Source organism: Salvelinus fontinalis, chromosome 5, assembly GCF_029448725.1.
Source record: "Salvelinus fontinalis isolate EN_2023a chromosome 5, ASM2944872v1, whole genome shotgun sequence".
NCBI classification, from domain to species: Eukaryota; Metazoa; Chordata; class Actinopteri; order Salmoniformes; family Salmonidae; genus Salvelinus; species Salvelinus fontinalis.
In genome coordinates, this window is record NC_074669.1 from 51201082 (window position 1) to 51228581 (window position 27500).

General features: G+C 46.8%; 1 protein-coding gene across 1 annotated transcript in view; it reads right to left on the reverse strand.

Annotated features, from left to right (window-relative positions):
• The window catches only part of LOC129855793 (catenin alpha-2-like), a 515406-nt gene that overhangs the window by 449607 nt on the left and 38299 nt on the right, over nt 1-27500 (reverse strand). The window lies entirely within an intron of this gene.

The window sequence follows — 27500 nt, forward strand, 5'->3', positions numbered from 1 at the left end:
TTGGCCCTGAGGGATGGACTTTGTTGTTATTCCGAGCAGGGTGTCAGTTTGTTGTGATTGCTCTGAGTAGGGAAATGGGGGAATGGCGGGGAGAGAGAAAGAGAGAGCGAGAGATAGGGAGAAGGGTGGGGGGATGCATCCTCCAGTTTTGACAAAGGCCCAGGGCCCTTTTAACGAGAATTGGTGACGGTTGAATTCATTCTCCTTGCACCTCTCTAGTGTCAATTTAGTCCTCGTCCACAGCTTTCATCAACCTCTCCCTCAATGTCAGCAAAACAAAAGAGCTGATCGTGGACTACAGGAAACGGAGGGGTGAACGCACCCCCATCCACAACGATGGGGCTGTAGTGGAGTGGGTCGAGAGCAAGTTCCTCTGTGTCCAAATCAATAAGGAATTAACATTGTCCACATACACCCACACAGTTGTGAAGAGGGCACAATGGCCTCTTCCCCCTCAGGAAGCTGAAAAGATTTGCAATGGGCCCCTCGGGTCCTCAAAAAGTTCTACAGCTGCACCTTCAAGGGCATCTTGACAGGCTACATCAACACTTGGCATGGTAAATGCAAGGCACCCGACCGCAAAGGCACTACATAGGGTGGTGAGTACAGCCCAGCACATCACTAGGGCCGAGCTCCCTGCCATCAAGGACTTGTCAGAGGAAGGCCGAGAAAGGACCTTGACAGCTATAAGCTATAAGACCTCTAAATACCTAATCAAGGCCTTCCGAGTGGTACAGCGGTCTAGGGCACTGCATGGCAGTGCTAGAGGTGTCACTACAGATCAGTGTTCAATCCCGGGCTATGTTGCAGCCGGACGCGACCGGGAGACCCATGAGGCGGTGCACAATTGGCCCAGCGTCGTCCGGGATAGGGGAGGATTTGGCCGGCTGGGATGTCCTGGACCCATCGCGCGGTACCAACTGCTTGTGACGGCCTGGCGCATGCACACTGACTTCGGTCGCCAGCTGTTCAATGTTTCCTCCGACACATTGGTGCGGATGGTTAAGCGAGCAGTGTGTCAAGAAGCAGTGCCGGTTTGGCAGGGTCGTGTTTCGGAGGACGCATGGCTCTCGACCTTCGCCTCTCCTGAGTACGTACGCGAGTTGCAGCGATGAGACAAGACTGTAACTACCAATTGGGGAGAGCGCCGTGTTATGTGCACACCCACACATAACATGTGCACACATGCATACTCAAGCCACACATACACACACACACCACATACAGTACACTGCTGCTCCACATACTACAGCTCAGTCTAATATCTATCCTATTGCCTAGTCACTTTACCCCTACCTATATGTACAGTACATAGCTACCTCAATGACCTCGTACTCCTGCACATCAACTCGGTACTGGTACTCCCTGTAAATAGCCATGTTATTTTTTACTCATTATTGTTATTCGTTATTCACTGTGTATTTATTCCTCTTGTCACTATTTCAATTATAATTGTTTTATCTTTAACTCGGCATTGTTGGAAAGGGCCCATAAGTAAGCATGTCACTGTTAGTCTACACCTGTTGTTTAGGAAGCATGTGACAAATAACATTTGATTTGATTCACTTTTGTCACTTATCTTCTCCGGTTGGATATTGTGATATAGATCCCTTAGACGTTCAAGCCTAATCAAAGAACGGAGTGAGAAAACGAAAGACCGAAGCAACGGGTTGGAGCAAACTTTCAAAACATAACCCCGGCATGGTGCTGGACACACGGAGTAATGATACAAGGCAGAAATGTTTTCTGTGATTGCGATAAATAGCATGACTTCCTGTTTAGAAATGAACCACGGTGAAGGTCAGACGGTTAACCGTTGAGGTTATTTCAAACAGGTGAGAACCACTGAGATAGTCGTCTCTTTTTCAATGGATCCCGATCCCTGATTATTGAAAGATATGGGGTTCTGGGAAGGTGATTACCAAAAACCTTTGAGAAGTAAGAGGTAACCAGGATGTCAAGAAATTACGTTGTAAAACGTTGAATCAAAAACCGAAAAGGTAAACTATGACATTGTTGCTTTTGCAAAGGCGGTAGATGATCTCATATGGCCTAAGATAGCATGTAAGTACGTCAGCCCTAGTCTCATCTTTCCCCCCTTGCCACTGTCCATCAGATCAGGACTGCAGGCAGTGCTATGGTCACCTCAGACCATTTGATGGGTCCTACTTCGACCCCACTTTGGGCCACTGAGAACGTCATCTAGGCCTATGTCGCATGTGCTCACCAAAACACTGGACACTCTGACATTTCCGGGAGCCCTCGAGCAGTTCCCCACTGGTCCTTGGACAAAATGTAGCAAAACTTGATCCTTCCATTGCTTCGCCCTGCAGGTTCTCAATCACCCATGAATAGGGTCTGGTTAGACCATGACCACAACATGGGCACGCTAATGCTTCAGGGAGAGCCTTCAAGCTTTTCCCAAGCGGTACTTGGAAGACAATCTTGACAAAAGCAAGACTCGTCCATTCTCCGAATGCTTGGCCCTCCAGGTCCAAAACCCACCCACGCATTGCATTGGGCTGGTTGGACAATGAGTGTGATGCCCTGTGACAAAACTGGCCGTGGGCCACCACCACCCAACGGGGGCGTATTAGTACATTGTCCTCCCTATCTGATTGATTACGCTAATGAAGGGGGCCCGGCCGGCTCGCTCCGGGATACTATTTGCTCACTGTCTCACGATGGAGTTGGTTGTCATGGAATCTGAGCTTCTGCAAACAAAGTGATATTTTGTTCCTTCTCCATAGCTGATGGTGTGACGCACCAATGTCACCATCGCCATCCCTAGCGAAACAGAGCAGCTGATCCTCTTGGCTGTTCAAGCAGGCGTTCCCTTAGTTACGGGGGAAGCGTTAAGTTAATTAAGAGAGAATCGCAGTGGCGACAACCCCCGGATTAAGTCCGCTGTAATCACGCCAATGGTAAATGTCACCCAATAATGAGAATGAACTGAATTAACTAAATCCCTGTGAGCCGAGAATAATGAGAATAATGAAGGGGAGAACAGTGTTGGTTCCAATCCAGGCTGCAACCAAACCAAGGTGAGAGGTTCGCATCCGACTTTTCTGTGGGTCTTTTACTCACCAAGCAATGTGTTTTGGTGACAGAGCGGAGGAACAATGGCAGGATCCTTTGTATGACTGACTAGCTCTTGAAAACGATGCGGCTCTTGGTGAAGACAACACACCTGTAATCTCTCTCTGCCTCAGGAGACACTGTCCGGGGCCCTCAGAGGAAACGCTTTCTCAACGTCTCTCTATTACACTCCACGGACCTGCGCTTTAACACAGCTTAGGCCCAATTTAGCTCCACTGAAGCAGCGGATGATAGCCCTAGCCAATGAAATGCTGCTGACCCCACTCGCTGCGTACTGCATTGTACAGCGCTGAAGTAACAGGTGCTAATACTACCATCTCTGAGGTTATGAGTGGAGAGTGGAGCCAGCGAAAGGTTGGAGGTAAGAGAGAGTTCAAATCTAATACTGGGCAAAAGTCTGACTTGATTCAATGTTGTGTACAATCAAGCTCGAGTGGCCCTTAATAAGGAGGGCCAATTTGAACACAATGTTCCATCAAAGAAAAGTAAGGTCAAATCCAATCCAAACACTTAAGGCAATGTTTCGGTCTGAGGTTCCTATTAGCATGCCTCCCACTCTAATGTAAGTATGCATCCACTTCAAAATCATCTTGTTCTATTTCCTTCCACTTGACCATCGCAAGTGCCATGACAGCACTATTAATGAGCTTTAATTAGCTTTAATTGTATGCCAAACATGAGCAGTCCGTGCCTTTCCTGTGTTTTTGGAGTTCTCTGAATTCAATTGGACGAGCCCTAGGCGTTGCACAGTCAGTGCGGGCAGTGACACGCTCTCTTCTCTGGTGTTTTCAAAAAACCCACAAGGCCGAAGTCCGAAAGGAGGAAAAACAACAAAAATAAGGAATAAATAGTACTGAATCTCATAATACGATGATCTTGTTTCCAGAGGTGACCTTTATCAAAGTAGCATTTGCCTGCCAAGAGAGAAAGCGAGAGAGGGTGTGTGTGTGTGTGTGTGTGTGTGTGTGTGTGTGTGTGTGTGTGTGTGTGTGTGTGTGTGTGTGTGTGTGTGTGTGTGTGTGTGTGTGTGTGTGTGTGTGTGTGTGTGTGTGTGTGTGTGTGTGCGTACGTACGCATGTGTGTGTATGCCCGGTTACTGGGTTGGCCCCACAGGCGGGCACCAATCATTAAAGCCTTCATGTGGCCCTCTCTCCCAGGGCCGTTTGCGCAGCGGGAATGTATGACTCATAGGATCTCAAAGGGAACAGGGAGTACGGGAAGACGGCTTTAGTCACCACAGCTCACTTCACAGCTTATTAAAGATTTTCAGAAACACTTTGTGAGTCAATGTGTCTCTATGTTTCCTGCCATCGGATCAAGACATTCTCTTTGTCCTCCTTTTGATTCCTGCTCAGTTGACTCGTTGGCATCTGGCTATATCCAGCAACAATTACGTGTGACGCCGGGGTTATCACGGAATCAAAGAGCTGGAAATGGTGACGTGTCAGGTTGACAGAAAACTCACGCAATGAGGTCGGGGCCCGTGTTCACAAATCGTTTCAGGGTAGGAGTACTGATCTAGGATCAGGTCATGGTAGTCCACGTTATCTTTCACTCATTGTGATCTAAAATGGCAAAACTGATACTAGACCAGCACTCCTACTCTGATATGCTTAATGAATATGGGAAATGAAGTCTTACATTTATCATGATACCTCAAGTATGCTTAATGCTCTGACCACATGAAGTATGTGGTCAGTACTAAGACCATATGTGGCTTCCCAACGCTGGTTCAAGAGGAAGCATTTGAGTGTTAGAGAGGATTGTACATGAGCGCGCACATGTTTGTTTATCCAATTGTGTCAAGAAGCAAGCAGCACTGCTTCTTGACACACAGCTTGCTTAACCCGGAAGCCAGCCGCACCAATGTGTCGGAGGAAATACAGTACACCTGGCGACCGTGGCAACGTGTATGCGCCCGGCCCACCACAGGAGTCGCTAGAGTACGAAGCGACAAGGACATCCCTGCCGTCCAAACCCTCAACAATAACGGACGACACTGGGCCAATTGTGCGCCGCCTCAAGGGTCTCTCAGTCGTGGCCGGCAGCAACACAGCCCGGGAACGAACCCGGGTCTGTAGTGAAGCATCAAGCACTGAGACCAAGCATAAAGACCAAGGAGCTCTCCAAACAGGTCAGGGACAAAGTAGTGGAGAAGTACAGATCAGGGTTGGGTTATAAAAAAATATCCAAAACTTTGAACATCCCACGGAGCACCATTAAATCCATTATTAAAAAATAGAAAGAATATGGCACCACAACAAAGCTGCCAAGAGAGGGCCGCCCACCAAAACTCACGGACCAGGCAAGGAGGGCATTAATCAGAGAGGCAACAAAGAGACCAAAGATAACCCTGAAGGAGCTGCAAAGCTCCACAGCGGAGATTGGAGTATCTGTCCATGTTGTCATCGGCAGGGACTGGGAATCTGGTCAGAATTGAAGGAATGATGAATGGCGCCTAAATACAGGGAAATTCTTGAGGGAAACCTGTTTCAGTCTTCCAGAGATTTGAGACTGGGACGGAGGTTCACCTTCCAGCAGAACAATGACCCTAAGCATACTGCTAAAGCAACACTCGAGTGGTTTAAGGGGAGACATTTAAATGTATTGGACTGGCCTAGTCAAAGCCCAGACCTCAATTCAATTGAGAATCTGTGGTATGACTTAAAGATTGCTGTACACCAGCGTAACCCATCCAATTTGAAGGAGCTGGAACAGTTTTACCTTGAAGAATGGGCAAAAATCCCAGTGGCTAGATGTGCCAAGCTTATAGAGACATACCTCAAGAGACTTGCAGCTGTAATTGCTGCAAAAGGTGGCTCTACAAAGTATTGACTTTGGGTGGGTGAATAGCTATGCAAGTTCAGTTTTTTTGTCTTATTTCTTGTTTGTTTCACAATAAAAAATATTTTGCATCTTCAATGTGGTAGGCATGTTGTGCAAATCAAATGATTGTAATGGTTGTAAGGCAACAAAAAAAGGAGAAATGCCAAGGGGGTGAATACTTTTGCAAGCCACTGTATTCACAGGACTGCCAGAGGTCGCTTATTTATCAGCGTGTGAAATTTGCCTCTAATTAACGTAAGTAATTCCAGCTTTGTTTATGTTTCGACTAGAATGAGCTTTCTACGAAAGATCACAGAATCACACTTTCGTTTTGCTCAATCCCTCTCTGACTCTCTCGTTCTATTTCGCCTCACTCTCTCTCCTTCACCCCCACCCCCCCTCTCTCATTAGTCACTCTCTCCTTTCTTTCATTCCTTCCTTTTCCTTCCACTCTTTCATGAGCCGACTCGCTCGCCTGTCAGTACATCTTTATCCTGTGTAGGGAATTTTTTTGGGGCCCGGGAGCTGGGGAAGTCATGTTCTCTCCCCTCTTTCTCTCCTTTCTCTCTCTGTCTCTCTCATCTCTCTCTTTCTCTATTGCTCCCTCAAGTACGGGCACTTTGTACCAGCACGTTGAGGAAATTTCCTCCACAGCTGTGCACCTGTGAAAGAGAGAGAGAGAGAGAAAAAATGAGAGAGAGAGAGAGAGAAAAGGAGAGAAAGAGGGAAGAGAACACAGGATAAAGATGTACTGACAGGCGAGCGAGTCGGCTCATGAAAGAGTGGAAGGAAAAGGAAGGAATGAAAGAAAGGAGAGAGAGAGAGAGAGAGAGGGGAGACAGAGGGGGTGGGGGTGAAGGAGAGAGAGTGAGGCGAAATAGAACGAGAGAGTCAGAGAGGGATTGAGCAAAGCGAAAGTGTGATTCTGTGATCTTTCGCAGAATGCTCATTGTAGTCGAAAACAAAAACAAAACTGGAATTACTTATGTTAATTAAAGGCAAACTTCACACGCTGAGAAATGAAAAAAGAGAGGCAGCGACCGCCGGCAGTCCTGTGAATAGGGACACATCCTGTCAACAATCAGATTCCAATCCTCCAGATGTCTTTGCCACCAACCGTGTTTGAGGAATAACACAAATAACCCGGGCCTGTGTCTCTGTGGCTTTGATGAGACAGTTGAAATGACTGCTATGCCGATGGCTGTTTACTCAGATTTTGGGAGGGAGGGGGAGGGGGTGAATAGGGAGGGAGGGAAAGAGAGAGAGACAGAGAGAGGAGAGAGAGTGGGGTAGGCAGGGAAAGAGAGATAGAGACAGAGATGGAGAGACAGAGAGAGAGAGAGATGGCGCGGGCAGATGTCTACATGTGAAAACGACACACTTCTACGACACTGGTTTGGTACTGGAGATTATCGGTGAGGTGGTCCTTTAATGTAGTGTGTGTGTGTGTGTGTGTGTGTGTGTGCACACTTATCTGATCACGACACTTGATCATGGCATGCCTCATGTGCATTCGTTTGTGGTGTATGCAGAGCTTTGACAAGAATCAAGTCGGCTTTGGAGAGAAACTTTGTCATCGTTACCAACTCTCATTTCCAACAAGATCTCTCTGGCATGTCTTACTTAATCCCGAAGACATGGATGAGAGAGTTATTTACGTTTTTCTTTTCCTCTGGGGCAATCCGCCGTCAATAAACACCTTCAATGCACAATTCAAAAGCCGATGAGTATTATTTGAATGTTTTTGCCGTTCTTCGCTGTCTGTCCTTCACTCTCTGTCCCCCTTTCCTCCTTCACGGAAATGCTCGTACTATTACCGAGCTTATTTCCAGAAACTATCTCTTCGCCTCATTTCCCTGGGCTTACACTACTTGACATCTCATTGCTTTTCTACTTCTCTTCTCTCTCTCTTTCGTATTCCTCTCTCGATGTGTTTTTTTTCCCTTCTTGATGTGTTCTCGCCTATTTGCAAAAGTGGCAGGAGACAAAATGTTGCTCCAATTCACAGGAGTGAAGCCTGAAGTGAAGACTTTCTCTGGTGGGACCTCAAATTGTTTTAGTTTTCTCGCGGCAGACAGTGAGATGAGACCCCCCCCCCGCTATATTTGCCAGTTGACTCTCTCCTCTGCTCTCCTCTTCTTTTCACCCGTGCCACTCCGTTGCCATGGCAACGTTTGATGTCCAGTATCTAGTGCTGTGGTAAACAAAGTGGTCCTGTGTCCCAAATGGTACCACATTTGCTAAATAGTGCACTCCTTTTGACCAGGCTCCATAGGACTGCACAAATGCTCACGTGGATGCACTAGTCTAAAGTAGTGCACTATGTAAGGAATAAGGGCCATTTGGGACACGGGCCTGTTGTTTTCTACATGACGGGCATGGCGCAGATCATCACTGAAAGTCATCAGCGACTGCTCGTGATAGTCGAGGAGGAGGAGAGGAGGCAGGGAGAACCCTCCTTCTGGACTGAGTGGCAAAACCTTTATAACGTTTGTCAAACTTTATCTCCCTTGCGACAAAACAATCCGGTGCAGCATTTTGGCAAAGACACCTGCTTATTGACCTTTCGAGACTAAAACTGGAAATATGATTTAAAAAATGATGAGTATGGTGAGATGTTTATGAATGTATCAGGGTTGAACACGGTGCTGGGATTATAAAGCACAGTGGTGTAATATGTCAGCCGTGCCGCATCACTAGCGGTTTTAAATGGCACCCTATTCCCTACATAGTGCACTTCTTTTGACCAAGGCTCATAGGGCTCTGGACAAAGGTAGCGCACTATATGGGGAATAGAGTGCCATTTGCAACGCAGTCTAGGTAATGGCATGCTGGAGCTGGGACCAGTCTCACTGGCCATATAAGCCAGGGTTGGGAGGGTGAGGTGGGGCATTGCATGTTGGATTCTGAGGTAGGACTTCCAACCCCCAAGCTCTTTCAGTTTCAGGACTGGAGCATGCGCCCTGAACAGAAGGGGGGAATGGGGGGCCAGAACAGCCGGAGTGGGGGGCCCCGAGGCAGATGGAAGGATGGAGAGTGAGGGGACTGTGGGGCCGTAATTAATGTGACGTAATACAGTGGTAGGTTAGCTAACACACTCAGCCAGCCTGACATCACACTGCTGACACACACACACACATACAGAGAAACACACACAGAAACACACACACACACACACAAACATACACACTGATGACACACACACACATACAGAGAAACACACACAGAAACACACACACACACACAAAAATACACACTGATGACACACACACACATACAGAGAAACACACACAGAAACACACACACACACAAACATACACACTGATGACACACACACACACACACTGGGGTATAGAGCGCGTTCCTATGAAAGCTATTTCACCTATTTAAAGGAATTCACCTGCCCATTTGTGTGCTACTGTTCAGTCAGCCTTGTCATTGTAGTGTGTTCTGGACTCACTCTGGGTAAGAGCATCTGTTAAATGACTAGAATGGTCCTGGGTTAGTCCTACAACTCTCCTATATGGGGTGTTTGTGTTTTGTTGAGGGGAGAGGAGAGGCGGATTCAGAGGACACACACGCACACACACACACACACACACACACACACACACACACACACACACACACACACACACACACACACACACACACACACACACACACACACACACACACACACACACACACACACACACACACACAGTCATCAGCAGACCTGCCTCCTGTCCACTAATCTCATTCGATGTGTGTGTGAGATTACGTGGAGGAATCAATGTTTCTGGAAAAGACATTTCATTAGAGAGTCCAGTAAACGGAGAGATAGCCAGGTTACAGGATAGCCAGACGTTACCGAAAAAGATGGAATTCTCCTCCCTGAATGGCGATAGACGGGAACGGTGGCAGCGGCGAGGGGCTAACTGGTAAACAGAGAGGGGAGTCTGCCAGTCTTCAATGGGATGACGGGTCATGTGAAAGATACAGCGACGTGATTCGCCTAGATGAGGGCCTCGTGAATGTAATATATGACATTTAGCAGACACTTTTATCCAAAGCAACTTAGAGTCATGCGTGCATACATTTTATGGATGGATGGTCCAAGGAAGTGCTGCAAGCACCATGCTCTACCTTCATCGGTACCTCATTGGATACAGAGGCAGTAAATGATGACTATCCTCCCCAAAGTTCACATCGGCAGAGGAAAGGTCCTCTGCCTGGGGCTGCATCCATAACCGCACCCTATTCCCTACACGGTGAACTCTTTTTGACCAGGGGCCCATAACAAGAGTAGTGCACTATGTAGGGAATAGGGCGCCATTTTGGTACGCAGCCTGATAACAAGGCCTGAGAACGCTCCGCCCCCTTCGAGTAATGTGTTATTCTGGTAAATGGTTCTCGAGAAACTAACGGCCGCTTCCCCGAACCACTCCCCCACCGCTCGAGTTTCCAGACAGGGCCTTTCTCCTTCAATCTACATTAGAGTACGGAGATACTGTACACGGAGACACGGTAATGCAGTGAGTATCCAATCAGTCATGTTCAGGAACCTATGTCCGACCTTTACAATGGTATGGAATGTGTGTGACAAGGGAGAAGACAGAGGGTAGTAGATCCATGCCTACGTTGACGCACATCAGCATTTTGGATATATACTGTAGAATCAGAACATGCACTGTATATTTGTATTGCAAAAGGGGCAATGTGTGATTCAAAGAACAACAAAGTGGGATCAAAATGACGCTTTTAACCACGTCTTGAAGCTTTAGTGTTTGTTTACACTGACATTGTTTACACATTCCGAAATATGTAAGTTAGCATGGATCGTTTCAAGGCTATTTACTAGAATCCCAAGATGTGTCCCAATTGGCACACTGCAAAAATAATAATTATTATACATCTATTCAAGTATTATTGAATAGATGTTTTTTTTCTTCTCACCCATCCGCACTTACGAGGTATTTCTGTATTGCATTTGAAATAAATGAGATAACATGTTTTCACTTTGTCATTATGGGCTATTGTGTGTAGAAGGGTGGGAAAAATATATATTTCATACATTTTCAATTAAGGCTGTAACACAACCAAATGTGGAATAAGTCAAGAGGTATGAATACATTCTGAAGGCACTGCAATGCTGTCACGATCGTCAAAGGGACTGAGAGAGGACCAAGGCGCAGCGCGTGGAAAGTACATCTTCTTTATTTAAGGAAGAAGAAGACAACGAAACGAACACTATACAAAACAACAAAACAGACGACCGTGAAGCTATACAAACATAAGTGCTGACACTAAACACTTAGACATAGACAATTCCCCCACAAAACAGCTGAAGCCTATGGTTGCCTTAAATATGGCTCCCAATCCGAGACAACAATAACCAGCTGTCTCTAATTGAGACCCAATTCAGGCAACCATAGACTTTCATAGATACCTACACTCAACCATAGACACAGCTAGACTTCTATACTAAACATAAACCCAACTACTCTAATAAACCCCCTAAACTTTACAACCACCCTAGACACTACAAAAAACACATACATTTCCCATGTCACACCCTGACCTAACTAAAATAATAAAGAAAACAAAGAATACTAAGGCCAGGGCGTGACATAACCCCCCCTTTAAGGTGCGAACTCCGGGCGCACCAGCACACAATCTAGGGGAGGGTCTGGGTGGGCCTCCGTCCACGGCGGCGGCTCCGGCACTGGTCGTGGTCCCCACCCCACCACAGTCACTACCCACCTCCGTAGCCTCCTCCAAATGGCCACCCTCCACATTAACCCCACTGGATTAAGGGGCAGCACCGGACTAAGGGGTAGCACCGAACTAAGGGGCAGCACCAGGATAAGGGGCAGCACCAGGATAAGGGGCAGCACCAGGATAAGGGGCAGCTCCGGACTGAGGGACGGCAGCTCCGGACTGAGGGACGGCAGCTCCGGACTGAGGGACGGCAGCTCCGGACTGAGGGACGGCAGCTCCGGACTGAGGGACGGCAGCTCCGGACTGAGGGACGGATCCTGGCTGGATGACGGCTCTGGCGGATCCTGGCTGGACGGCTCTGGCGGATCCTGGCTGGACGGCTCATGGTTGGCTGACGGATCTGGCTGCTCATGGCTGGCTGACGGATCTGGCTGCCCATGGCTGACTGACGGATCTGGCTGCTCATGGCTGACTGACGGATCTGGCTGCTCATGGCTGACTGACGGATCTGGCTGCTCATGGCTAACTGGCGGATCTGGCTGCTCATGGCTGACTGGCGGATCTGGCTGCTCATGGCTGACTGGCGGATCTGGCTGCTCATGGCTGGCTGACGGATATGGCTGCTCATGGCTGGCTGACGGATATGGCTGCTCATGGCTGGCTGACGGATCTGGCTGCTCATGGCTGGCTGACGGATCTGGCTGCTCATGGCTGGCTGACGGATCTGGCTGCTCATGGCTGGCTGACGGATCTGGCTGCTCATGGCTGGCTGACTGATCTGGCTGCTCATGGCTGGCTGACGGATCTGGCTGTTCATGGCTGGCTGACGGATCTGGCTGCTCATGGCTGGCTGACGGATCTGGCTGCTCCTGTCTGGCTGGCGGCTCTGGATGCTCCTGTCTGGCTGGCGGCTCTGGCAGATCCTGTCTGGTTGGCGGCTCTGGCAGATCCTGTCTGTTTGGCGGCTCTGGCAGATCCTGTCTGGTTGGCGGCTCTGGCAGATCCTGTCTGGTTGGCGGCTCTGGCAGATCCTGTCTGGTTGGCGGCTCTGGCAGATCCTGACTGACGAATGGCTCTAGCGGCTCCTGACTGACGGGCGGCTCTGACGGCTCGGGACAGACGGGCGGCTCTGACGGCTCTGACGGCTCGGGGCAGACGGATGGCTCAGATGGCGCTGGGTAGACGGATGGCTCAGATGGCGCTGGGTAGACGGATGGCTCAGATGGCACTGGGGAGACGGATGGCTCAGATGGCGCTGGGCAGACGGGCCGTTCAGGCACTGCTGTGCAGACGGCAGACTCTGGCCGGCTGAGGCGCACTGTAGGCCTGGTGCGTGGTGCCGGAACTGGAGGCACCGGGCTAAGGACACGCACCTTCAGGCTAGTGCGGGGAGAAGGAACAGGGCATACTGGACCCTGGGGACGCACATTAGGCCTAGTGCGTGGTGCCGGAACTGGTGGTACCGGGCTGGGGACACGCATCTCAGGGCTAGTGCGGGGAGCAACAACAGGATGCACAGGACTCTGGAGACGCACAGGAGGCTTGGTGCGTGGTGCCGGAATTGGTGGTACCGGGCTGGAGACACGCACCATAGGACGAGTGCGTGGAGGAGGAACAGGGCTCTGGAGACACACTGGAAGCCTGGTGCGTGGTGTAGGCACTGGTGGAACAGGACTGGGGCGGGGAGGTGGCGCCGGAAATGCCGGACCGTGCAGGCGTACTGGTTCCCTTGAGCACCGAGCCTGCCCAACCTTACCTGGTTGAATGCTCCCCATCGCCCTACCCGTGCGGGGAGGTGGAATAACCCGCACCGGGCTATGTAGGCGAACCGGGGACACCATGCGTAAGGCTGGTGCCATGTATGCCGGCCCGAGGAGACGCACTGGAGACCAGACGCGTTGAGCCGGCTTCATGACACCTGGCTCAATGCCCAATCTAGCCCTACCAGTGCGGGGAGGTAGAATAACCCGCACCGGGCTATGAACACGTACAGGAGACACCGTGCGCTCTACTGCGTAACACGGTGTTCACCCGTACTCCCGCTCTCCACGGTTAGCCTGGGAAGTGGGCGCAGGTCTCCTACCTGCCCTCGGCCCACTACCTCTAAGCCCCCCCCCCCCCAAGATTTTTTTGGGGCTGACTCACAGGCTTCCTACCGTCATCGTGCTATCTCCATTCGCCGGTATCCCTCCTCACACTGTGCCAGAGAATCCCAGGCTGGCTCCGGCACTCGCCCTGGGTCGATCGCCCACCTGTCGATCTCCTCCCACGTAGTGTAGTACAGATTACGCTCCCATTTCCATTCCTCCTTGCGCTGCTCCTGTTGCCGCTTTTCACGCTGCTTGATCCCGCATTGGTGGGGAATTCTGTCACGATCGTCAAAGGGACTGAGAGAGGACCAAGGCGCAGCGCGTGGAAAGTACATCTTCTTTATTTAAGGAAGAAGACGAAAACGAAACGAACACTATACAAAACAACAAAACAGACGACCGTGAAGCTATACAAACATAAGTGCTGACACTAAACACTTAGACATAGACAATTCCCCCACAAAACAGCTGAAGCCTATGGTTGCCTTAAATATGGCTCCCAATCCGAGACAACAATAACCAGCTGTCTCTAATTGAGACCCAATTCAGGCAACCATAGACTTTCATAGATACCTACACTCAACCATAGACACAGCTAGACTTCTATACTAAACATAAACCCAACTACTCTAATAAACCCCCTGAACTTTACAACCACCCTAGACACTACAAAAAACACATACATTCCCCATGTCACACCCTGACCTAACTAAAAAAATAAAGAAAACAAAGAATACTAAGGCCAGGGCGTGACAAATGCACTTTATTTTACCAGAACCATATGGCCCTAGGTCATTTATTTAACCTTTATTTAACTAGGCAAGTCAGTTAAGAACAAATTCGTATTTACAACGACGGCCTAATTTAATAGGGTGCCATTTTGGATGCGAACACAGACTGGATACAGCTGTCCAAAAAGGTTACTACTGTTCAGTTTCTCTGGCAAAACAACACACAAATCCAGCTGGAATATTCCGACAATGTCTTTCACATTTCTGTTGTTTTTCTCTATTTCACACTGGCATCATGCTGCCTTTAATGTGTCAAAACCGCCTAAAAGCTTATTATATCTGTCAGTTGTAGGATGCATACTTCAAGTAGAAACAGCGGGTAATTGAACGAAGCCAGGTACGAGGGGTAAATGTACGATTGCGCCCTTTGTTGTCTTAACAACTCGCACGCTTTCTCAGAGCGATCTAAACCAGCCCTTTCCGGTTCGACGCCGACTTCTCCTCACATGAGACTTATCGTTCAAAGTGTTTATTGGGCTCTGAATCCACAACAGGAACAGGTCCAAAAAAAAAAAAGTATTCAGCTTGGTGTCTTTGGGATTCAATTCAGTTCGGTTAAGAGAACAAAAAGTCCTGTGTGGATTTACACTAGGGGTGGCAAATGTTCTGAATCAATCACAGCGGGGAATCCAGGGGAGGGGAGGCTGGTAACACCGCTAAAGGGGAAGGGGGGATTAAAGAGAGTTTGTGTCCCAAATTGCACTCTATTCCCTACATGGTGCATTACTTTTGACCAGAGGGACCTTGTCAAAAATAGTGTGTGGGGAATAGGGTATGGTTTGGGACTCAGACTCTGAGACTATTAACCGGACTCTAGCCCTGGTTTAGTGGCCGTCGACATATACATCTCCCCTGGGACAGACACTCTGAAGAGCCAATCTCTAAGGGGCAGGCTAGCTAGCTGCTTCCTCTACTCGGTAGGAGTGTGTGTGTGTGTGTGTGTGTGTGTGTGTGTGTGTGTGTGTGTGTGTGTGTGTGTGTGTGTGTGTGTGTGTGTGTGTGTGTGTGTGTGTGTGTGTGTGTGTGTGTGTGTGTGTGTGTGTGTGTGTGTGTGTGTGTGTGTGTGTGTGTGTGTCAGAGAGAGATGTGTGTGTCTGTGTGTCCGTCTGTGTGTTCAGACGTTTCGCTGTTAGCCGCGCTTCACAGTGTCAGCAGGTGACAGTGCTGATAGCGCTCTGCCAGCTAACTGTGTCCTCTGGCTAACAACAGTCAAGGCAAGGGACACTCCAGGGAAACATGTATTGAGGGGAGAAAAAACATGATTGTACTAATCGAACGGAGGAGTTGACCTCTAAATAGACTTGATTCTACCATTAAAGGGAAGTCCTCGGGTCACTTGCAGGGATAAAAAAAACAAGTAATGTTTCCCTCATACTTCTCAATAATAACTGAATTTCTATCGAAATAATAACTGACTTGAATAAATCTGTAATTTGTAAATAAAATAGTTTTGTAAGAGGTGAAAGAGGTTGAGGTAAGTACATCCTCCTGTTAAAACGTACAGTTTGAGGTAAGAGGTTGAGGTAAGTACATCCTCCTGTTAAAACGTACAGTTTGAGGTAAGAGGTTGAGGTAAGTACATCCTCCTGTTAAAACGTACAGTTTGAGGTAAGTTCAAGTCTTTACTCAAGTTCACGTGTTTACTCCTTCCAGCCTCTGCTTTTTGTGAGCATATGTTTGTGTGCATGTGAGTGTACATACACGCACGAGTGTGTGTGTGTGTGTGTGTGTGTGTGTATGAGCATGTGCACCTCTGTGTGAAGGTCAGGTGCCTCGCGCCAGCCTGCTAAGTATTGCCCACCACCCCTACGTACCCTCCATACCCGGGAATGGCCAGGCAAGTGTCCAGACGCTCTCACCCACCCCCAGCCTGGCAGTCTCTCCCTGGAACTGGGAGGTTGGCATCAACCCCTGGCTGTGCCAGGCTCCAGCCTAATGAGGGGGACATTAGAGTGCTAGAGTGCATGGGCCTAGCCATCCATGCTAGAGAGAAGGAAGAGGGAAAGTGATTGAGAGAAATAAATAAAGAGTGAGAGATATGAGAGATATAAATAAATAAATAGAGAGCAGGAGAGAGAGAGAGAGAGAGAGAGAGAGAGAGAGAGAGAGAAATAGAGAGCGAGAGAGAGAGAGAAATAGAGAGCGAGAGAGAGAAATAGAGAGAGAGAGAGAGAGAGAGAGACAGAGAGAGAGAGAGAGAGGGACAAACCCTGTCTGCAGCTGGAAGATGAGAGGAAGGGGCAGAGAGAGCATGAGCAGGGTGACATATGGATGCTTGAGTTCCTGCACACCCCCCCTTCCCTCTCTGCCATTACCCCTCAGGGCCGATGGTGGAGAGGGGTCCAGCTAGTAGGGTAACGATGGCAGGTTTATAAGGCGCTTAGCCCCGACTGTGGAGCCTGTGGTGCTGCTACTGTGACAGAGCGAGAAAGATGGTGGCGGAGAGGAGAGGCTGGAGGCCCAGGCAACCAGCTGCTTCTGTGGGTTGAGCAAAGGACTCGGAGCCCCTCTGAGAGCCAGAGGGAGGACTAGTGTCACCACTGCCGGGACAAACACACCACATGGGGTTTGTCGATAATTGCAGTCATCCCACACCGCTCTCATCCACCAATCCCCATTCATTACCAGTTGTTTATAACCACCGCAAAATAATAGAGGGGAAATAATTCAAAATTACAGGGGACAAACATGTAATTACCATTCAGATTTCTCTCTCTTTCTGTCTCTCTGTCTGTCACTCTCTCTGTCTGTCTCTGTCTCTCTCTCTGTCTCTCTCTCTGTCTCTCTCTCTGTCTCTCTCTCTTTGCCAGATGAGGATTGAGGCGCAGAGAGAGCGAGCGAGAGAGAGAGCGAGCGAGAGAGAGGCTTTAATTAATTATTCAGGGCTGTTTAGTACCACTCTGATGCGACTGCGTCAGAGGGCCAGTATGTCGAGTCACAGTCCCCGGCCCCTAATTAAGATTAAGACCACTTGTAACATTGCATACACACACACACACACACACACACACACACACACACACACACACACACACACACACACACACACACACACACACACACACACACACACACACACACACACACACACACACACACTGCCAGGACCTTAGCTTTTTAATAACAACTGGGGGAGTGGACAACGCTGCTCCATCGTGAGGACAATACACACTTGTGCACAAAAACACACGTACACACACAACATCCAACAGAGGGACATGTTGCCATTGCGCCATTGTCCAAAGCCATTGTCCTAACATCCTAGCAGCTTGGCATCACACCACGCATCACAGGGAGATAGAGGACTGTGTGAGTAAGAAGGGCTTTCATCGAGACAGGGCCACCACCTGCGCTCCTATAAAGCACCATTACATGCATACAGGGTAATTACCCTGGCAGGCACAATGCAAACAGGGATTATCACTGTGTGACTGAGTCTCTATCGACTTACCCTCTTGCCGCTCAGAGATCATAATGAGACATACTGTACTGGAAGGCTACGCGAGTCCCAAATGGCAACCTATTGCCTATATAGTCCCGCGGCTGAAACGAGTTGATGATCCCTGGCCTGCGGTCCATTCTCGAAACCAGAAGGCCCACTGTTCGTGATGGGCGTATTGACATGATCACTTTAGCGAGTTACTGTTGTCCTCGTATTATCCACATTGACTACCACTCTAGGAGACAACGGGTGTTGTGCAACTCTACGGGACTTATTAGTCAACATGCAATAAGGAAGAGACTGGTGTGTGTGTGTGTGTGTGTGTGTGTGTGTGTGTGTGTGTGTGTGTATGCTTGTTCGTGGAACTGCTCTGTGCGGCAGATAGATAGATACTGTAGATAGATAGATATCAATTGCAATGATACAGCGTGTACTGTGCTGTTAGCACAAAAATACATGTGATAGCAAGCACACGCACGCACAGACACACACACGGTGACTCACACACCTCCAGAGAGTTACTGACATGCAGGATATACCTGCACAAACGTGCGAGGAGGCTCTGTGATTCGTTCCTTCGCTCCTTTCAAGGCGATATATATATATACATGCATAATTGAAAACCAGGTGCATACAGGGGATCCCTTAACCATTTGACTATGAATATAGTTCTCATTCCATTATCCGCCTTTTCAATTTCTATCTGCTTAGCGATAACACGTTTTTATTCCCCCGATAGGATACACGGCGGCGGTGGGCGGCCCCACCGGAGGAAGGAAGAAGAGTCGCGTTCCTATGACAGGTGTCCCCCTACAGCGGCTGCCTGAGTCAGGATTTATAGAAACACACTTTATCACTCAAAGGAAATCAGCTTGCTCATTTCCCCTAGCCTGGTCCTAGGTCTGTTTGTGCTGTCTTGGCATGGTCCTACTGACAGCACAAACAGTTCTGGGACCAGCTATGCTATACCCTTACAATGGCAAGAGGTTAAGTCGTCGAAAGGAAACCAAACTAATTCTGCTTCTGTTTGGGAAGGCAGCACCAACAGATAGGCCCAGGCTACGTGTACACGGGTATGCCTCTGCAACGGAGAGAGGTTAAATCGTACAAAGGAAACTAATTCTGAATCTTTTTCAATAAATTGTCTTTAACGTAAGAAACGAGGATGAATAGGCCCTGTTTAATCTGTAACTCAGTCCAATTTGCCTGCTTGTCTGTCCAGATTAAAGCTTTAACTAATCACCCGGGAGCTCTAAAATGTTGGACCTGTTAAGTACCCGCCCGACACATTATCCCTTACCTCAATAATTATTTGAACACGCACCATTTTAATTGGGGGAGTCATAAAGCTGAAAATCAACTGAATATTCAACGCCCGAATATGGAAATCATGGAAATGATCAAAAAGACAGAGTATCAAACACAAAGTGGGAGGCCATTATTGATGTTCACTCTGGTTGGTGTCCCTTCGCTGTGGCTCTCTCAAGTCAAGGACAGTGGAGCCGATACGATGGGCGTTTAAGTATGGTGACGCATTCCGAATGCCTCAATACAACTGAGTTCCTACACAGTGTGCTACTTTTGACCAGGAGCCCAATGGTGCCCTATGGTCTGCGGACAAAAGTAGTGCACAATGGATCAGGGTGCCGTTTAGGACGCGGAGTGATGCTACTCCACTATAAGGGCCCGGAGGTAAAACCACAGGATTAGCGGTGTCAGACGAGCGGATCTTTAAAAACACGTCGATGCTCATCTGAGGGCCTGGAGAGTGAAGGACTTGAGCGCCACTCGCCGATCGAGCAAGTAGACCTGCAGGAGAATCTCCAGGCAACTGCGGTGCTTGTGGGGGGGAGCACAACGTGAAAGGAATGAGGAGTACAACTACCTGAACATCAAATAGTCAAGGTCAGTTTGACACAATGAATATGATAGTGGAAGCCGCTTAGGAGGTGCTTCTGTCCAGAGCGACTTACATGTAGCTACCGTACAGCGAGGTCAGACATTGTAGCATTGTGTATGTGTTCCCTGCGGGAACTGAACCCGGCGACCTTGGTGCAGCAACCAACTGAGCCACACAGGATTAAGGCCACCATGCCTGTGTAAAACGAGTCATTGACAAAGGGTCACTGGGCTTTGGTAAAAGTTTCTTTCCCACTATCTTCAATTGGTTTTACACTCTAATAATTCCCTAAACGCTGCAAAGGCAGACTGTTGCGCTTCCATGTGAAATAAGTCATTAAAATCAGTCATTGGGCTTGAGAAAAGTTACTCTCCCAATATTTTTAATTGGTGTTACACTCTAATAATTCCCTAAACGCCCCAAAAGGAGACTGTCATCTGGGCACAGGCAGTGCAAGCCAGGCAGGCAGCATCCCCCAGTTAAGATGTCACTGGGTATTTAACCACCCCGGCTGTGTGTTCGAAACAGAAGTCTAAGGATAGAGGGAGAAAAAGAGAAAAGAGTTGCCAGCAGACTTGGCAAGAGGATGGAAGGGAAGGATCATTTTCATGAGTTCTAATTTAACTACCGTGGCCCCGAAGGCTCCGTATTATCGCCAGCCAAGAATCGCTTTAGACCGCTTTAGTCTGTTGCAGCCTTATGGCATCCGAGGGCCAAGAGTGAGAGATCAGCAACGCATACAATGTATGGATACATAGACGTACAGAGACATACACCCACACTACGGCTGTTTAACAGTCAAGGCATTACGAGGTCTGAGAACATCTGAGCAGAAACCAGAAAGGGATAAAGAGGGAATAAGACGAGAGATGTGGAACTAACATGACGAGGGCATAATGCGCGTGTGCGACGCGGAGTCAGACAATGTCAAGGCAGAAATAGAGGATGTATCGTTGGCAAGGGAAAGCACACTACAGCATACAATGGAGCCGCCTTCCATCCACATCTCTGGTGTATTATCGGAGGCGAATCAGAGGGAAAACAAGTAGGGAGACGGGAGGCGGAAATATCACAAGCATAGTCTAGAATTACAGACATCGTATCATTTTAGGAAACTGAACAGGCAGCTGGAGGGTGCTTGTCTCTGATCCCAGGTACAAAACATTGCTGTTGTGTTCTTGAGCAAGACACTTAAGTCCAAATTGCTCTCCATCGAGGAGTGCTGCTCTGTGGCTGACCCTGTGCCTATCTACATTATGTGTAAGGATGTAGCTGACATTTTCATTCTAACCAGACAGTCATTATTCCATTCTATTCCTCTCTCTTTATTGTCCATGCAGTAGACTGGAAAGAGCCTTTATCACACTTGGACAACTACACATGGCATCTGTAGGTGTAACTATTCCCCAGGTCGTTGCTGTAAATGATACTGTTTTCTCAGTCAGCCACCAGTGCTGGCCATAACCCCGCACAGGCCACCAAAGCACTGCCCTACTTTCTTTACTGATTTCTGTAAACTATTGTCTATTGTCCTTGAGAACTATGATAGACTCATTGTGTTGGGCGATTTTAATATTCATGTTGACAAAGAGACTGACTCCAAGGCCATTGAATTGATGAATCTTTTGAGCTCTATGGACTTTATCCAACATGTTACTGGGCCCATCCATAATCGCGGCCATACTCTTGACCTGGTTATTACCAAGAGGCTTTCTTTTGACATATCCTCTATTGTTGATATTGTTTTATCTGATCACCACTGTGGATTTTTTACTGCCTTGTTGCCCATAGCACAGGGTAATACTGAACGTATTATTAAGAAACGCTATCTTACCTCTGAAGTTGCTAGACATTTTATTGAGTGTATGAACTATACTCCACCACCTATTCTGCCTTACTCTTGTGACGATTTGGTTGAGGATTTTAATAACAAATGAAGGGCAACCATCGATGCCATGGCTCCAGTAGAAGTTGAAAAAGGCCACATCCAAACAGAGAGGCCCTTGGATGAGTGAGGAAACAAATACATTTAAGATGAATTGCAGAGCGGAAGTAGAGACAGTCAAAGCTGCAGGTCCATTATGATATTCTGAGAGAGCAACTTGGCATATATAACAAGGCAATTAGAAATACCAGACAGGCTCATTTCTCTAACCTGATCACTGATAATCCGATGAATTAGAGGGTGCTCTTCTCCACCATTGATGGCCTGAGAAATCCTACCCTCGCGAACCTGTGAACTTTCTTCCACATCTAAATGTGATGAGTTTGTGGCATATTTCAGAGATAAGAGATAACCAACATTATGCTGGGTATCAGTCAAGCAAGACCTGATGAGAAGTGTGATGATATGTACCCTAGCCTACCACGCAAATGCACTATGGTTGACACAGGCATGCTCAGGAAGTGATGAAACAACTTAAGCCTGCCTTCTCGATCCTATCCCCACCACCTTCAAAACACTTTTTATTTGCATATCTGCACTAACATCTACTATGGTGAAACCCCCTCTGAAGAAAAGTCATCTAGATTATTCAGCTGTTAGCAATCTTCGGCCAATCTCCAGCCTTCCATTCTTAACTTCTTATGGCTGCAGGGGGCGTTATTGAGTAGCCAGCTAAATCGTGCCCATTTCAAACGGCCTCGTACTCAATTCTTGCTCGTACAATATGCATATTATTATTATTATTGGATAGAAAACACTCTCTAGTTTCTATAGCCGTTGGAATTATGTCTCTGAGTGAAACAGAACTCCTTCTACAGCACTTTTCCTGACAGGGAGTGAGATTTCAGAAATCTTGGCCCCTGATCTGGGGTCAGTTTTAAGGTCCCTGTAAATGCTATGAGGATACAAACACTGCTTACGTCTTCCCCTGGATGTCAGTACGTGGTGACGCTTTGAATGGAGTCGATTGCGCAATCAGGGCCTGTATAAAAGAGCACAAGGTGGAAGTAGCTTCCTTTTCTTCCTGCGCCTGACGCACGATGGACGTCGGACTGGCTCTCTTTCCAAGCTGTTGTTTAGCCAGTAATATTTCTCCGGTCATGTTTTTACTCGTTATAGGTGTTAAAAACATCATAAGGTAGTTAATTTAAACCGTTTTATAGCAATTTATATCCGTTTAGTGCGATTTTGAGGCATTCCTTTGTCATGCACTTTGAACCGCTGGGCACGTTTCCAGTACATGCCGAACGTTAGTGGCCATTTCGACAGGGCAAGAGGACACCTTTCGACCAAAAGACGATTAGACCGGAGAAAGGATTCATTGCCCAAGATTCTGATGGAAGATCAGCTCATAGTAAGAACTATTTATGATGATAAATCGTTGTTCTGTAGAAAAATGTTAAACGCATATTCCGCCATTTTTTTTGTTGTAGCTTCACTTGGCCAACCCTGTATTACACAGTAAGGATAATTTTAGAAATGTAATTCAGCGATTGCATTAAGAACTAATTTGTCTTTCGATTCCTGTCAACCCTGTATTTTTTTGTCAAGTTTATGATTAGTTATCGATTAGACTAGATCACTCTCAAAGATGGCGCCCGACATTTTCAGACCAGTTTGGCTACTATTCTCATTGTATAACCACGATTTTTCTGGCTAAATATGCACATTTTCGAACAAACTCTATATGTATGTTGTAATATGATGTTACAGGAGTGTCATCTGAAGAATTCTGAGAAGGTTAGTGAAAAAATTCATATATTTTGGCGATGATAACGATATCGCTCTCTTTGGCTTGAATCAATGCTCGGGTAACGTTTGTATATGTGGTATGCTAATATAATGATTTATTGTTTTTTCGCTGTAAAACACTTAGAAAATCTGAAATGTTGTCTGAATTCACAAGATCTGTGTCTTTCCATTGCTATGCGCTGTGTATTTTTAAGAAATGTTTAATGATGAGTAAATTGTTAATACACGTTGCTCTCTGAAGTAATTCTAGTCGCTTTGGTGAGATTTGTGATGGTGGCTGCAATGGCAAACTATGATTTATACCTGAAATATGCACATTTTTCTAAAAAAACCTATGCTATACAATAATATGTTATCAGACTGTCATCTGATGAGGTTTTTTCTTGGTTAGTGGCTATCAATATCTTTATTTGGTCGAATTGGTGATAGCTACTGGTGGAGAGAAAAAATGGTGGACTAAGAAAAATGGTGTCTTTTGCTAACGTGGTTAGCTAATAGATTTACATATTTTGTCTTCCCTGTAAAACATTTAAAAAATCTGAAATGGTGGCTTTATTCACAAGATCTGTATCTTTCATTTGGTGTCTTGGACTTGTGATTTAATGATATTTAGATGCTACTATTTAATTGTGACGCTATGCTACCGATGCTAATCAGTGGGGGGTGGGTGGGGGGTGCTCCCCAAGTGGGACGCAAGCGTCCCACTGTCCCAGAGAGGTTAAGCAAAATACTTTCGAAATTGGTTTTCAAACAGCTAAATCATTTTTTAAGTGCCAATTGCATTTTTGAAAATATTCCAATCTGGTTTTCGGGGCCACCACAGCACAGATACCGCCTTAGTTAGTTGTTTTTATTTTAGTACTTTTTTTACTGTAATGCACATTGTGTTGCATTCCATGTCAGAAATGTGCTGTATAAATAAAGCTTGATTTGATTTGAATAAGGGTTAAATATCCCCCCGACCCCCCCAAAAAAATACTAGAGTAAACTAATCAGCATAAATAACTTCCTAGCTCTTACTCCCATGGGCCAATGAAAACAGGGCACACAAAGAAGAAATACAGAAAGAGCCTATGTCTGTGTGCTAGTCTACCCGACAAAGCGAGGCTTGTTTCTTGTTTGTGCTGTCCGTCTTAGTTTCCTTGGGACATCATCATCATCACCATCACCATCTATGTCCCTGGCTTGAGTGTTCCCTCCAGTCCCTAGGGTCCAGCTCTAGTCATGGTTACTTATTATCGTTCACATGGGAGAGCAGCACAGCAGTGACCCACTGACTCCAAGCTTCCAGATAATGAGGAGGAATAATAGGGCCATAACGCATAGCTAGGCTGTCCCAAATGGCACCCTATTCCCTATATATAGGCCCTGCTCAAAAGCGGTGCACCATATAAGGAATAGGGTGCCGTTTGTTATGCACACACTGCCTTAGAGACTTGTTTCTGGAACTAATCCATTGGGAGTGAAAAGAGTAGAGTGTGCATAACTCTGAGCATATAAAATGATGAAAGCCTTCTGGTCCAAATTGCAACTTGGTATCTGCAGGGGCGTAACGAGCACCAATCTTTTGATTGACGCCAATGCAGTGTGACTGGAGCAAACGCCTGAGAAATGTATACAGATTTAAAGTTAGGATTCTGGCCTAAATGTGCTTTATGGTTAGAAGCCTGAGTTGTTCCTGTATACCTGACCCCACTCTTGAGAAAAAAAAGGTGATATCTAGAGCCTAGACGGGTACTTCGGTTGTCACCATAGGAAAACGTTTTGAAGAACACTTTTTGGTTCCGGGTAGAACCTTTTGGGGATCGATGTAGAATCTTTACCACAGAGGAATTTACATGGAACCCAAAAGGGTTCTACCTGGATCCAAAAAGGGTGCTCCTATGGCGACAGCCGAAGAACCCTTTTGGAACCCTTTTATCTAAGAGTGCAGAAAGAAGTAAGTAGGTAAACCTTTTCCGAACCAGAGAGGTAGGAACCTACTGTTCAAGTCAGAAGTTTACATACACGTAGGTTGGAGTCATTCAAATTTGTTTTTCAACCACTCCACACATTTCTTGTTAACAAACTATAGTTTTGGCAAGTCTACTTTGTGCATGACACAAAAAAAAATTCTAACAATTGTTTGTTTACAGACAGATTATTTCACTTATAATTTACGGTATCACAATTCCAGTGGGTCAGAGGTTTACATACACTAAGTTCACTGTGCCTTTAAACAGCTTGGAAAAGTACAGAAAATTATGTCATGGCTTTAGAAGCTTCTGATAGGCTAATTGACATCATTTGAGTCAATTGGAGGTGTACCTGTGGATGTATTTCAAGGCCTACCTTCAAACTCAGAGCCTCTTTGCTTGAAATCATGGGAAAATCAAAAGAAATCAGCCAAGACCTCAGAATAAGAATTGTAGACCTCCACAAGTCTGGTTCATACTTGGGAACAATTTCCAAACGCCTGAAGGTACCACGTTCATCTGTACAAACAATAGTACGGAAGTATAAACACCATGGGACCACGCAGCCGTCATACCGCTCAGGAAGGAGATGCGTTCTGTCTCCTAGAGATTAACTTACTTTGGTGCGAAATGTGTAAATCAATCCCAGAACAACAGCAAAGGACCTTGTGAAGATGCTGGAGGAAACAGGTACAAAAGTATCTATATCCACAGTAAAACGAGTCCTGTATCGACATAAACTGAAAGGCAGCTCAGCAAGGAAGAAGCCACTGCTCCAAAACTGCCATTAAAAAAGACAGACTACGGTTTGCAACTGCACATGGGGACAAAGATCTTACTTTTTGGAGAAATGTCCTCTGGTCTGATGAAACAAAAATAGAACTGTTTGGCCATAATGACCATCGTTATGTTAGGAGGACAAAGGGGGACACTTGCAAGCCGAAGAACACCATCCCAACCGTGAAGCACGGGGGTGGCAGCATCATGTTGTGGGGGTGCTTTGCTGCAGGTGGGACTGGTGCACTTCACAAAATAGATGGCATCATGAGGACAGAAAATGATGTCGATATAATGATGCAACATCTCAAGACATCAGTCAGGAAGTTAAAGCTTGGTCGCACATGGGTCTTCCAAATGGACAACGACCCCAAGCATACTTCCAAAGTTGTGACAAAATGGCTTAAGGACAACAAAGTCCAGGTATTAGAGTGACCATCACAAAGCCCTGACCTCAATCCTATAGCAAATTTGTGGGCAGAACTGAAAAGGAGTGTGCGAGCAAGGAGGCTTACAAACCTGACTCATTTACACCAGCTCTGTCAGGAGGAATGGGCTAAAATTCACCCAAAGTATTGTGGGAAGCTTGTGGAAGGCTACCCAAAACGTTTTACCCAAGTTAAACAATTTAAAGGCAATGCTACCAAATACTAATTGAGTGTATGTGAACTTCTGACCCACTGGGAATGTGATGAAAGAATAAAAGCTGAAATAAATCATCCCTCTACTATTATTCTGACATTTCACATTCTTAAAATAAAGTGGTGATCCTAACTGACCTAAAACAGGGAAATTTTGCCAGGATTAAATGTCAGGAATTGTGAAAAACTGAGTTTAAATGTATTTGGCTAAGGTGTATGTAAACTTCCGACTTCTGTATCTCCTGATTCTGTAGCGTGAGGCCGTACACCCCCTAGACTGGACGCTAGTCTGCCACTGGGCCTAACCACAAATTAATCTAAAAATGGTAACCAATGCATCTATGCCTAGCACTCAGAAATAAGGAGATGGATTGGGTCCCATTTTCAGAGTCTTTGGTATGACTCAACTGGGAATTGAACCCTGAACCTTCCAATATCAGAGTGGACACTCTAACCACAAGTCAACTGAATTGGCTCGGTTTCCAATGGTACTGTCACATAACTGCTGTCACCTGAACAAGCCTTTATTACGCATGCATTGTGGGAAGAGGAATATTCAGAGGACATACACACACATGC